This window comes from Acomys russatus, chromosome 29, assembly GCF_903995435.1.
Source record: "Acomys russatus chromosome 29, mAcoRus1.1, whole genome shotgun sequence".
NCBI classification, from domain to species: Eukaryota; Metazoa; Chordata; class Mammalia; order Rodentia; family Muridae; genus Acomys; species Acomys russatus.
Window position 1 is genome coordinate 16,133,881 of NC_067165.1, and position 13,221 is coordinate 16,147,101.

Here is a 13,221-nt window from a genome sequence, read left to right on the forward strand (position 1 = left end):
CCAAAACTTCCATTACAGATATTCATCTGCCTCTGTCTCCTAGGTGCTAGGATTAAAGGGTACTCCATCGCTCCCAGCCCTTCATGCTAACTAAGCACTTTGTTTCAACTTACTTAAATATCATTAAAATGTATAGTCATGCTTTTACACATAAGGCCTTATTCCCTGGCCACACTGAAGCACAGCTGTCCAACGTGGCATTCTCCAGCAGAAGACCAGTACAATAGCATATATAATTTAGAACTTTTCCATTAGTCACATTAAAAAGATAAGAAACATGGGAAATTATTTTATACTGTACTTGATTTTTCTATCTAAAAGATTATTTTGACATGTGACCAACATAAAAGTAATAAAAGGGTGTTTAGAATCTATTTAGCATATCTTAAATCAGGTCCTAGATTTTATCAGAAATACTTGAATTTGTATTTAGATTTTTAAAATGATTTCAAGCTGAAGAGGTGTGTAGGCTTAGATTTTTCACAATCCTACCATATTTAGGGTTCTTAAACCCTTCTATCTCCCTTCCAACCCCCAACCAGAGGTAGGAGAGAACACAGGTTAATAGGGGTGGGGGATGTGGACCTTTTTAGACATAGTTCCTTGCGCTAATTCCACTCTGCATTGTCAGGTTACCAGCTGTCCAGTCCAATAACAAACACCAAACAGCAACACAAATCGGCAGAGGCACCATCCACCAAAAATAGCAAGGCTCTACCAAATTAGTACAAGTCAGCGAAAACATCCAGAGTCAGCTGTAGTACCATGAGAAGTTCTCTGGAGCATTTCTCTCTGTGAAGGGAAGACCAGCAAAGCAATGTCAACTGTTGAAATGCGTAGCGATGCAAAGGCGTTGTCTCACTGTCCGTGGGCTTCTACTTATATTCTTTCTAAATATCACGCTCCCTCTCTTGTGTCTGTTTCAGCAAAACATCACACGCCCTCTCATAAGACAGCTTCCAGAAACACATCGCATGCTCTCGCACAAGAATGCTTCCAGCAAAATATCCAGTGCCCTCTCATGAGTCTGTTTTCCATTAACAAAGGTCACATGCGTCTCCGAGTCTGTTTTCAGGTGACCAAGATCATATGCCTCCTCACAAGTTTGCTTTCAACTGAGGATAAACACATTGCACAACCCACATTTGGGACCAAAACAAAAAAGAAACATCTGAAAGAAACCAAAACTTTCATTACAAGGTGGCTCACCAGTTGGGAGCACCTGCTGTTCCTGCAGAGGATGAAAGTTTGGTTCCTGGTAACCACACAGTGGCTCACACCATTTGTAGGCACACACATTGTAAAAGCATGCAGGCAAACTCTCTTGCACATAAAATCAATAAATCTAAAAGAGAAAAAAGATCACAGTTGGAAAAGTAAGTTCACATATCACATTTTGTTCCAAATATTAAGGCTGGCAGATCTGGGCCCAAGGGGGCCTGCAGTAACTGTTGCACCAACCAAGGACAATGCATGCAGTAAACCTAGACCCTTGTTCAGATCCAGCCAATGGTTGAGGAGAGAGCAGGGACTGCCTCTGACATGCACTCTGGTGCCTCCATCTGATCACTTCCCCTTGGTGGGGAGACCCAGCAGCACACAGAGGAAGGGGAAGCAGGCTATCCGGATGAGACCTGATAGGCTGTGGTCATATGGTGGGGGAGGAGGTCCCCTTCTGTCAGAGGTCTAGAGGAGGGGAATAGGGCAGAAGCGCGAGGGAGGGTGGGAATGGGAAGATAGATACAAGCGAGGGGATAGCAACCAGGTTATAATCTGAATAAACTATAATAAATTAAAATTTAAAAAGATTTTCTCAGATATACGAAAGTTTTCTCAGTAGCTGTAGTCAGTTTTTAAATTTAAATTAATAAAAAATACACAAAACAGCCGGGCGTGGTGGCGCACGCCTATAATCCCAGCACTCAGGAGGCAGAGGCAGGTAGATCGCTGTGAGTTCGAGGCCAGCCTGGTCTACAAAGTGAGTCTAGGATGGCCAAGGCTACACAGAGAAACCCTGTCTCGAAAAACCAAAAAAAAAAAAAATATATATATATATATATATATATATATATATATATATATACAAAACTGCATATTTACTTCTTCAGTTACCACAGCCACATTGCCAGTACTCAGTTCTTCACGTGGCCAGTGCCGCCATGTGAAACTGAGCAGTAATGCAGTGCTTCATTCCTTCTTGACTCACTTCACTTCGTGGCTTGGCTTTGCTGTCAGTACGCCAGCTCCAGCTCCAGCTCCAAGGCTCAGCACAAGTGTGTCTTTTCTTTAAATTCTTACTTCTTCCACCCCTGTTCTAGAAATGGCTCTTCACCCGTGTCTTCTCCTGAGTCCCCATACTTAGTTATAAAGTAATATGTGTAATACTTTAATGTGTTTATTTATGTGTTTTTCTCTCTTTACTAGACCAAAAAGTAGATGTCCTGTTATTTTTTGAGTTCTAATTACCTAACACAAGGCTGGGACCTATGTGGAATCAATGAATTTTTATTTTAAGCATGAAGGAGCAGTTTCCATAAGGAATTAGTAGACACTTTAGAGAATTATTTTGAAAATAGTAAGTTTGAAATTGAATTTAAATATAATACTGAATGACAGAATATGAAGGATTCGCTGTTTTTCTATCCATTCATTTCACTGAATGGATGTATGATATATGATAGAGGAGACGGCATAGTCTGTGTGGGTTAGTGGCTCTTAGTCGGGAGAGACACATGCTCTTAGATACAATTGGTACAAAATGTGTCATTGCCCAGGATGTTCTTTGGTTCTTAATGAAAGAGAATTCCAAGGTTTCCTAGGATCTTAGTAGTTTATTTAGTTACTTCCCTTGTCCAACCCATGGATTCCTTCTCAGCTCAGAAAGTTTTCCATATCCTTTGTAATAAGTGTTACCCAGCCTTTCTGATTGCCCATTTTTGGGTATGAATAATCACAGGACAAGTCTCATTATCTGAGTTTCTGACATGTACAATGAAGGTTCTTTAAGATGCCTCAAATAAGGGTCTGGGGAGATGGCTCAGCAGTTAAGAGCACTTGATGCTCTTCCAAAGGACTGGAGTTTGAATTCTAGACCCATGACATACGACTCGCAACTACCTGTAATTTTAAATCCAGGGGCCTAATGCCCTCTTTTGACCTCTGTAGGCACCCACATACATGTGTGTATACAGATACACCCGTGCCACACACATGCACACATACATTCCTATAACCCTGCATGCCTCAGCCAGACAATGGTGGCACAGACCTTTGATCCCAGCACTCTGGAGGCAGAGGCAGGTACATCTCTGAGTTCAAGGCCAGCCTGGTCTACAGAGTGAGTTCCAGTACAGCTAGGGCTAAACAGAAAAACCCTATTTTGAAAAACAAACAAACAAACAAACAGACAAAGATGCTGCTAATAAAAAAAATATGTTTTTTTGAAGTTCTTGGTGAGCACACCATATAATATTATCTGGAACAGGGCTCTTTATCTGCTTTATTCAGTGATAAATCTCAGTATTTAAAGTAGTGACTGATAAATAGCAGATGATAAATATTTGCTGAATGAATAAACCTACATAAGCATGGTTACAGGTGTTATTTCTATTTTTCTTATTCTTCAGTAGTTTCATATATGTATATAATTAATTTAAATCATTTTACTTCCATTTCCCTTGCTTATTTTCTCTCCCTCTCTTGCTAAATCCTTTCTTCTTCCTAAGATATCCCCTTTTTACTTTCATGTTGTTTATGCTTACATGAGCCTAAGTCAGGGATTTTTTAAAAATTATTTATTTATTATGTAAACAATGCTCTGCCTGCATGTATGCTTACAGGCCAGAAGAGGGCACCAGATCACATTATAGATGGTTGTGAGCCACCATGTGGTTGCTAGGAATTGAACTCAGGACCTTTGGAAGAGCAGCCAGTGCTCTTAACCTCTGAGCCATCTCTCCAGCCCAAGTCAGGGATTATTTACTGTAGTGTGGACAACTTTCCACTGAAGAAAATGACACCTCCCTCACCAGCACCCATTATCTGCCAATAGTATCTCAGGTAAAGGATGGATGGGAGCTCATGAACTTTTCCTCTGTCCATGGTGAAATGTTGACTGGCCCAATCTTGGCTGGTGTTCATCATATAACTACAGTGGCTGTGGCTCATCAATGTGTTGGCCATGTTGGCTTCTTAAGACTTTTCACATCACACCTCCTCATCCTCTGGCTCTTTTATGTTTTCTGTCCCCACTTCCATAATGTTTCCTGGGTCTTAGAAGTGGTAATGTAGATGTCCTGTTTAGGGTAGAGCACTGTCAGCTTATTCTTGTTGACAAGTTTGGATTTCTTCATTAACTGTTTCCAGCACCAATAAGAAGCTTCTCTGACAAGACTTGAAAACAGCACCAATCTGTGCGTATAAACGCTAATAGTTACAAAGCAATTTGGCAACTTGTTTATTTAGCAGAAAAATACCAGTAAGTTCCCCTGTAGGGCCTGTGATCCTCCCCAGTCATGGGCTTTTTACTAGGCTTACAGTACCAGCCACGGGTTTCCGTCTGTGGACTGGGCCTCAAATGACTCTCTTGGCAGGCTGCTTCTGGAGCTTGCAAGGTTCACAGCTGGGTAAGACACGTTGATTGCTTTTTTCTCATGGTAGTCTCCATCGTGCCCTCTGACACAATGAGAGCTGGCCAGCAGGAAGGAAGCTTCTAGCTCAGTTCTAGCTTGAGTTCTGTAAGTGTGTGGCTACATTTACAGGGTCCTCCCATCAAGTTCTCGTGGGTACCCAAGGACAGTGGCAAAAATCAGTATTCTAGCATCTGTAGGTGTCTCCTAACCAAATAGAGAGTTATCCTCCTAGGTATTATTTCAGCTTACCTGTGGATTAATTTTTTGTATAATGTTATTGTATATTTATCTTTCTTTGCTCTTGCCCAACCAATCCTTCTTCTTAATCTTACTGCACCCTAATTCTCACCTCTAAAAAGATACTGATAATGCCCGATATGACATATATGAGACAGTTTCTTTGGCCTAGGACATGAGTATAGTAGATGTTAGTTGAACCTGAAATGAAATTAATGCATAAATGTCTTAGCCTTCCTTCATCCCGAGATGCCCTGTCACCCTCCTGAGCAAGTTAACAGTCTTATAGCTAAGAACTGAGGATTTGTTTGCTATAGGTAGACTGTTTTGTGAGTCAGGCTCTGAAGGGATATGGAAAGCTAGCCCACGTGAGTAGTTCTGTGTGCTGACAGAGTACTGCATTAGATTCCACAGCATATTTCATAAGATTCTGTGTAGCTTGTTTTCTGAAAAGACATGGAGGAGATGAGGCAGGGCTTATTTCCTCTTGCTTGCTGTCTTAGGCTCTGGGTCACAGTGTAGATCTCTCTAGAACTCCTATGCTGCTCCTGCTAGCAATTTCCTGGTGGACAATTATACTGATCAGCTGGGTCTTTGACAGCCTACTTACAGGAACAGGCAAGGTTCACATACACGTGGGTCTATTAGTAGATGTTTGCTGGTGTGTACAGAAAACATTCGTCAGTGAGTAAGGGAGTTAGTGGGAATGTCTTAAAGCAGTAGCATAGCAGCCTTAGTTATTCTTCTGTCAACTATATTCTATTCATCCTCTCATGCAGACAGAGCTGCTAATCTGCAATCTTACCTGGAAGTTCTTAATTTGAACTTTCAAATCATTATAAGAAGCTTATCTTGTTTTCTACTTTTTATTCAGTCTAGGAAACCAGCCCATGGCATGGTACCTCCCACATTTGTTGGTGATGATGGAGTCTTCTCAACTTAACCCAATCTAGAAACCAGAAAGACATTCCTAGAAATTTTAAGTGATCCTAGATCTAGTCAAGTTGACAATAATAACTATCAAAAGTCTGTCCCTTGCCAGCTTGACATCCGAATACATCACTTTAAGCCTGTGCCATAGTCTCATGGCCATCTGATAAGGCAGGATGTGTTCAGTCCGACTTCAAAACAAAACAAAACAAAACAAAAACCTAGTCTTTAACAGATATAAAAGTATAAATGCAGCCTTTTCTGAGACTCATGCAGTCCCTAACTGTGAATGCCTATAAACAGCTTCTCTACATCCAATATTCAGTGGTACAGAGTACACACTCTGACTCCAAAAGAAGGGAATGGGAGTATGCCAAGGAAGAGCCAACTAGAGCAAGCCTAAGCACACAGAGGATACCAAATACTGAAACTCTTGCCTTTTTCTGTTATTACATAGAAAATCTGAACATTTTCCAGTAAAACCTTTTTTCTGTCTTTGTACTATTTCCTTAGAATGAAATCTCCAAGGTGCATTTCTTTGCTAAGAACTACTAATGCATACTGCCACAAATATTGCATCTTGTATTTTCTTTCCTCATGACTTACCCTTATCTCTCTCTGTGACAATAGGCTGGAGTGATGTGAGAAGACATAAAGATGGTCACCTGTCAGAGTCTGCATCTCAGTGTCAAGGTAAGAAAAACTATTTAGCATAAAAATTGTATTCAATAGTTTTTGCCAGTTCTTAGAGGTCTGTGTTTGTAGTTATTTGACTGGCTAAATCAAAAGCATATATTATCATTTATGGAGGTATTTGTCAAAAGCCATATATATTCTTTTGATCTGGAAATCTAGATTCTGAGTATAAATAATTGCAAACTAGTATTATTGCACTAGGCACAGTTGTTCAGCCTCTGTACTTCCATTTTTACTCACTTAGGCTCAGAAGGAAAGCAAAATTGAATGCTATGCTTCTGCAGTTTTTAATAAACATTTATTTATTTGTTTTTGTTTTGTTTTTCGAGACAGAGTTTCTCTATGTAACCTTGACTGTCCTGCACTCACTTTGTAGACCAGGCTGGCCTTGAACTCATAGCAATCTGCCTGCCTCTGCCTCTCGAGTGCTGGGATTTAGGTGTGTGCCACCACGCCTGGATTAATAAACTTTTAAAATGAAATAATTATACTAGATAAACTTTGATTCAACCTCCTATTTTTTATTCCATAACTTTATCTTTCTATCATTCAGTTACATATGACCTATTGTTAACATTTGTTTTCTTTAATAGAACCTGTTAACATCCTGGAGCTAGGTAAGATATTTTTCTTTTTCTGTTAAATAAGGGATTTAGCAGACCAGAGATCTGATTGTAAGTAGTTCTAATCCACTAGGAAAAGAAGCCCACGGGTCTTATTTCATAATCCATGGAATCGCTATTTGCCTAATTAGCACATAATAACCTAGATGTCATATCAAGTCCTACTTATCAGGAGACTATAGGCCAAGATAACATGGCTAATGATATGGAGTATAGGTAAGACAGGAAGCCAAACCAAACTGAGGGGAATAGGCAGAAGAAGGAGGGAGAGAATGGGAAGATAAGGGAAGGGATAACAATCAGAGTGTAATGTGAATAATAAATTATAATAAATAAAATACACATTTAAAATTTCTGAGTGCGTGGGGGGTGGGGGAGGGTGCATGTCACAGAGACTGATGGACCAACCAAGGACCATGCATGGTGAGGACCTAGACCCTCTGCTCAGATGTGCTAGACAGACAGCACAGTCTCCTTGTGGGTTCCACAATATGGGGAGTAGAGACTACTTCTGACATGGACTCTGGCCCCCCAGTGTTGATCACTTCCCCCTGGCAGGGTGGTCTTGCCAGGCCACAGAGGAAAATGATACAGGTTGTATGGACAAGACTTGATAGGCTGAGGTCAGATCTTAGGGGAGAAGGGCTCCCCTTTCTGAGGATTAGGGGAGGGAGGGAGGATGGGATTGGGATGAGAGAGGGATTGGGATGAGAGAGGGGGCTACAATCAGGATGTAAAGAATTCAAACTTAAGAACAAGCAGGTAACATATTGCTAATCCCACTGCATGGGAACAGCTCTGAGACTGGCTGACACAGGAATGTCTCTGCATAGACAAGGCTTCTTGTTGGTTGCAGAATCCCTGTGAGCTATTAGATGCCATTCTTTGTATGGCATGAATGAAGATTTACAGATGGAAGTAACTTCTTATCTACCAAGCCCAAGCTAAAAACAAGCCTCCATTGTCCATAATACATTTAGTGAGATTTTTCTAAAAGAAATTATTAATAGGATAGGTTGAACAAAAATTAAATGTAAAGATATCTTTCACTTATAAACCACAGAAAAACACATATACATGTAACAAATCATATTGATACTGAATTTGTTTTTCATCTTGCATAGTGTATTTCAGGACTAATATTTGGGAAATAAAACTAATACTTAGGTTCTCAGTCAGCTTTTAAGGTTTCTACATAAACACCAGTCTGTTTCCTAGTCCTGTGATGTCCTGTGTATCACCTATGTTGATATCCTTGTATCTTTACCAAATTTTGCTCAAGATTTTGATATATTTTGTTACTATGATCCCATGTTCTCAGCAGTATTATAGTTTTTGTCTGCTTTCTTCCTCTTGTCTTTTCTTCTATATTTCTGTCAATCCTGATACAGAAAATAAAATTGAAAACTAGAGAAAGAATCCAGCAGAATTCCAGTGTTGTGGAGAGCTGGCTCTCCCATTAGTCACTGTGTGACTCTGGCCCCTGGTTTTATCATTATGGAACAATGCCCTCACCCTGTGTGCTCGCTCACAGGCTTGGGACGATCACATGAGCTAGTGCATGTGAAAACATCGTAAACCTTCCTGTGCCTTTAAACTGGAGAATTGTACTGTTTTCATTCTTCTCAGCAGCTAAGCTTACTCTCTAAGTCCAGTCTGACATTGTTGAAGTGAAGCATTAAGAATGTGAGCTGAACAGTGAGTGACGTGAAATGATGAAGGGCAAAGTACCTGGGACTTGGTAAACAAGTGACAGACATTACTTTGTTCTTTACATTTTTCTGCAAGCTTTTATGGTACTAATGTGTAAATGGGCATTGAGATGGACAGGCTTGCTTCAGTTCCTACTCCCAACCCATCAGTTTTATAACTTCAAGCAAATTAATCTTTCTGGCATAATTCCTCATCTTTAAAATGAACATGAAACAGATGTGATCAGGCAAAAGGGGCACAGTCATAGCTGCTGATGATTTTGGTCTTGTTACTAACATTAATAGTGATAACAATTGTAGCTCACTTGACAGCCTTGGACATTATGTCAACAGTGTGTTTGTTGACAGGGAGTTTCTTCCTCATTTTATGCGAGGTGTATCAGTTAGCAATGGAGTTTATAATTTGAAAGTACAATTTTCCTCATGAGAGTAATTGGTGGCACGGGCATATTCTCTGATATATATTAAAGCTGTGTGACCTATTTTTTTTCCGTGAGAATTAAAAGTAGAGGATTTCTGGATCCTTCATTCTGAACAAGATCCTAAAATAATCTGCTTTGGAAGACTGGGCTATAACTCAGTGAGTTATAGAGTGTTTTCCTGGCGTGCTCAATGCCCTGGGTTTGATACTAAGAATAATAATTATTATTTGCTTTGGCGTAGCATTTCAAAAATTGACATTTCAAATTGCTTATTGAATGTCTTGAGTACCTCAAAGTGTTAGGAATTAAGTAGCCGCTTCAGGAAATTGCTTTATATTAGCTATCTATTGAGCCAAATATGTTTCTTCATAATTTCTGTTAACCACGTTATTTCAGGGCTATACAGAAGAGAGTTGGCTTTCTGGTTATTAGATGGTTGTTCTAGGGACCGCCTTCTCTCTGCCGCTCTGCCCCTTCCATAGTGCATCACTGTGGTTTCACACCTAGGTTTTTGGCATAGCTCCCTAACTGGTCTTCCAGCCTCCAGCCTCATCCCTCTCCAGTCCGTTTTTAATGCTGCACTCTAAACTTAGCAGTGTTCTATTTCCCACCAACGTGGTGAGTTAGTTCTTTGCCTTGATGCTGTAGCAAGATACTTGACAAAAGCGGTTTAGGAAGAAAGAAAGGTTCATTTGGTCTGGGTTCAGGGTTATGAACAGGGCATGCACAGAGCAGGACAATAGTGTTGTCGGGGCTTGAGACGGACAGCCGTGTCCACAACCGGGAGGCGGAGGGAGGTAAATGCCTCTGCTAAGCCAACTTTTCCCGTCTTCTGTAGTCTGGAACCTGCTGAGTGGTGTCATTCACATTTAGTTAGGTGTCAACTAACCTAATCTAGATAAAGCTCTTCAGACATGCCCAGAAATGTGTTTCTATGGTCCCTCTAGATCCTGTTGGCTTGACTGTATTAACCATGTGCTATAAAGAGTGCTTTGATGCCCAGACACTTTTTCTGTCTACAACCTCTTTTTGAAGCGTTTCTCTAAAACAGCTTGCTTTTGCTTTGACTCCTTATCTTATCCTTTTATACTTAGGAGCCCGAACGTTACTGCCTCTGGGAAGCCTTCCACAAACCTTCTGCCTGCTCCTACAGCACCCTCCACCTCTCCACGTGCAGCCCTCACTACACTTTTCCGCCATGGATCCTTTAGTTTCTGTCCCTCACTAGACTGAAGCTCCCAAGAACGAGGGCAATATTTTGATCATGGTTGCATCTCCATGCCCAGCACAATACTGTAAATAATTCTTGGAAGAATGGGTGAGGAAATGACTCTAAGAGTTTGCTTTCTTACTCATGATTAATGTTAATGGAGTGAATCTCTAGCACAAAGACACCATTTTTATTCTTTGTGTTGTATCTCTCTCTAGTCAAGCCCAGCTTACTGGCCACGTGTGATAGAAGGGTAGAAGTGGGACTTGTACGCTTCTTTCTTGCTTTCATTCAACCAGAAACTTGGGCTGAGCCTACACTAAGCTTCAAGGCTCTATGTTAAACAGTGAGAGTTAAAAAGGAATAAATAGTTCCCACCCATGAAGAATTTAAACAGCTCATCACAGTGATGGGATGGGATGAGTATGAAAGGATCGTAATGGAGATAAGGAAAACCAGAAGGCTTTGCAGAGAAAACAGTCTTTTTGTTGAGTGTCTGTTGATGTATAGTGGTGGTGTGGACAAAGGTACAAGACCGAAGTATCTAAAAGTTTGTTTTAGGAAACTGTTAAGCTTCCACCTACCTAAGTGCCATGATCCTGAGCCTGTGAAGCCTCTCCAACCCAGACCTTTTTCACTGCAGGTTCCCTGCCTGAGCTCTCCAGAAAGCTTATCATTACCCGAAAAGATCAGTAATGTTGCTTTAGATGCTTTATTTTTTTTAAATAATAATACCTCAAGTGACTTTTCTTTTCATTTTTTTTCCCTCACTACATTAAAATGTTATTCAGGGGCCTGGGGAGATGGCTCAGTGGTTAAGAGCACTGGCTGATCTTCCAGGGGTCCTGAGTTCAATTCCCAGCAACCACATGGTGGCTCACAACCATCTATAATCTGATCTGATGTCTTCTTTTGGACTGCTGGTGTACATGCAGACAGAGCACTTAAACACATACAGTATACATAAATAAATAGTTTAAATGTTTTATTTATGTATAATAATATAAATGTGTATGCCAAAAAATTTAAATCTTTAGAAAAAAGAAGAAAATGTTACTCAGTGTCACAGGCAAAACTTTTTGTTTATTTGGGCTCGTTTTGTTTGAGGTTTTTGTTGTTGTTTTAGGGTTGGTTTGGATATTTCGTTTGATTTTGCCCAACTTTCTGCTCTAGTTTTGTGGTATTTGATGAAGACTGTACACTCTAATAACACTTCTCTGTGCATGAATATTTTAAAGCCCCAAACCAGATGACTGGAATGTATATTAATGAACTCTATTGCATTGATTCTGGGAGTGGCGCTTCCACTTGAAACTTCCTCTTTTAGGCAGGGTATTTGATGAGCACTTCGCTTTTAACTAAGAGGTTTCTTTGTGGTATATTTGAAAGGACACTAGTAATATAATTTTGTTCCTGTTATTTGTTTTCAGAAATTGTTTTTGGTTAGTTTTTTATTTTTAGCTGTCCCATTAAAATAGCAAACTAATAATTTAAAAGGGTTTGGATGTTTTGAGAGAACCATTTAACATTAGACATTTTAGAATAAGTGGATTTTATTAGAGCTATATATGCTATCATTTATTAATCATATGAAAATGCCAAGAACACATAGTATGGAAGATATGAATTATTAAAAGAGCTCAGTCCAGCAAATTATTTAAGCTGGTTATAAAATTATATGGAACAGTGTTCCTGATGCAGGGGTAGACAGACTAATGAGAATGAAATGGCATCTAGAAATAGATCTAAGAACGTATAAAAAATTAATATAAGATCAAGGTGATTTCAAATCTGTGGAGAGAAGATGGCTATTCAGTAAATGACATTATTGGGCGGGGAGTTGCAAAAGGAAAGCTAGATGTTTGCCTCATTTATTTCATAAACTAAATTACAAAAAGATCAAATGCTTATGTATAAAAAACAAAACAAACATTCTTTAAGAAAACATGGGTTAATATTTTTATAATATTGAAGTGAGGAAAGTGTGGTATAAGAACCAAGAAGCCATAAAAGAGATGATGGAGACACATGAGGGCAAACCCTACCAAATAAGACAAGCATCTTAGTCATGCAGATGAAGAGCTAATATTAATCTGCAAAGACCTTAGAAGCTGTAAGAAATGCAAGTTTATGTTACCAGAAAGATGGCAAAAAATAAAAATTAGTTAATAAGCTTCTAAAGATCATCAACCTTATTACTAATTAAAGAACTGTCCAAGAAAAGTAAACACATTTAATTTTGTTTTGCATTGTTTTTGTTTTTGTTTTTTAGTGTTAAGATCTATCACATTTCCCAGCAGTTCGGAAGCTAAGGTGGGATCACTGCTAGTTTGAGGTCAGCCTAGATTAAATACCACGTTCCAGGCCAGACTGGGCTATATAAGTGAGACCTTGTCTCAAAAATATATATTAAAACCTAGAAATTGCCAAACCATAATTTTAGCAAAAGCATGAAATACATACACATATATACTTTGTATTTTTTATCTAATTTTTGGGAATTTCATATATGTATACAATGTGTTCTGGTGATATCTAACACCTCTTTATTCATATACTTGTGATAGTAATAGAAATTGTATACTCTTCCTAGAGACTATTCCAGCAATATATATTGTGTCAGAACTTAAAATATCCAGTTTGTCTATTAGGCCTACTCTTTGGTATTCCCTAGGAAGACTCTTAGTCAGACCTTCATCACTGACTAAAACCTGAGAGAGTAGGAGGCAAGAGAAGGCAGTGGTGGGACTACGATCAAAA

General features: G+C 39.4%; 1 protein-coding gene across 5 annotated transcripts in view; it reads left to right on the forward strand.

Moving 5' to 3' along the window:
• Positions 1-6,840: 6,840 nt before the first annotated feature.
• The window catches only part of Scmh1 (Scm polycomb group protein homolog 1), a 90,271-nt gene continuing 83,890 nt past the window's right edge, over positions 6,841-13,221 (forward strand). For 2 of the 5 annotated variants that reach the window (XM_051171840.1, XM_051171838.1), the window contains exon 1: positions 6,842-7,111. The gene's annotated coding sequence lies outside the window, so the exon portion shown is untranslated. Of the gene's footprint in view, positions 7,112-9,140; positions 10,570-13,221 lie in introns of those variants that run through there. The other 3 variants (XM_051171837.1, XM_051171839.1, XM_051171842.1) reach the window with 2 other exon arrangements.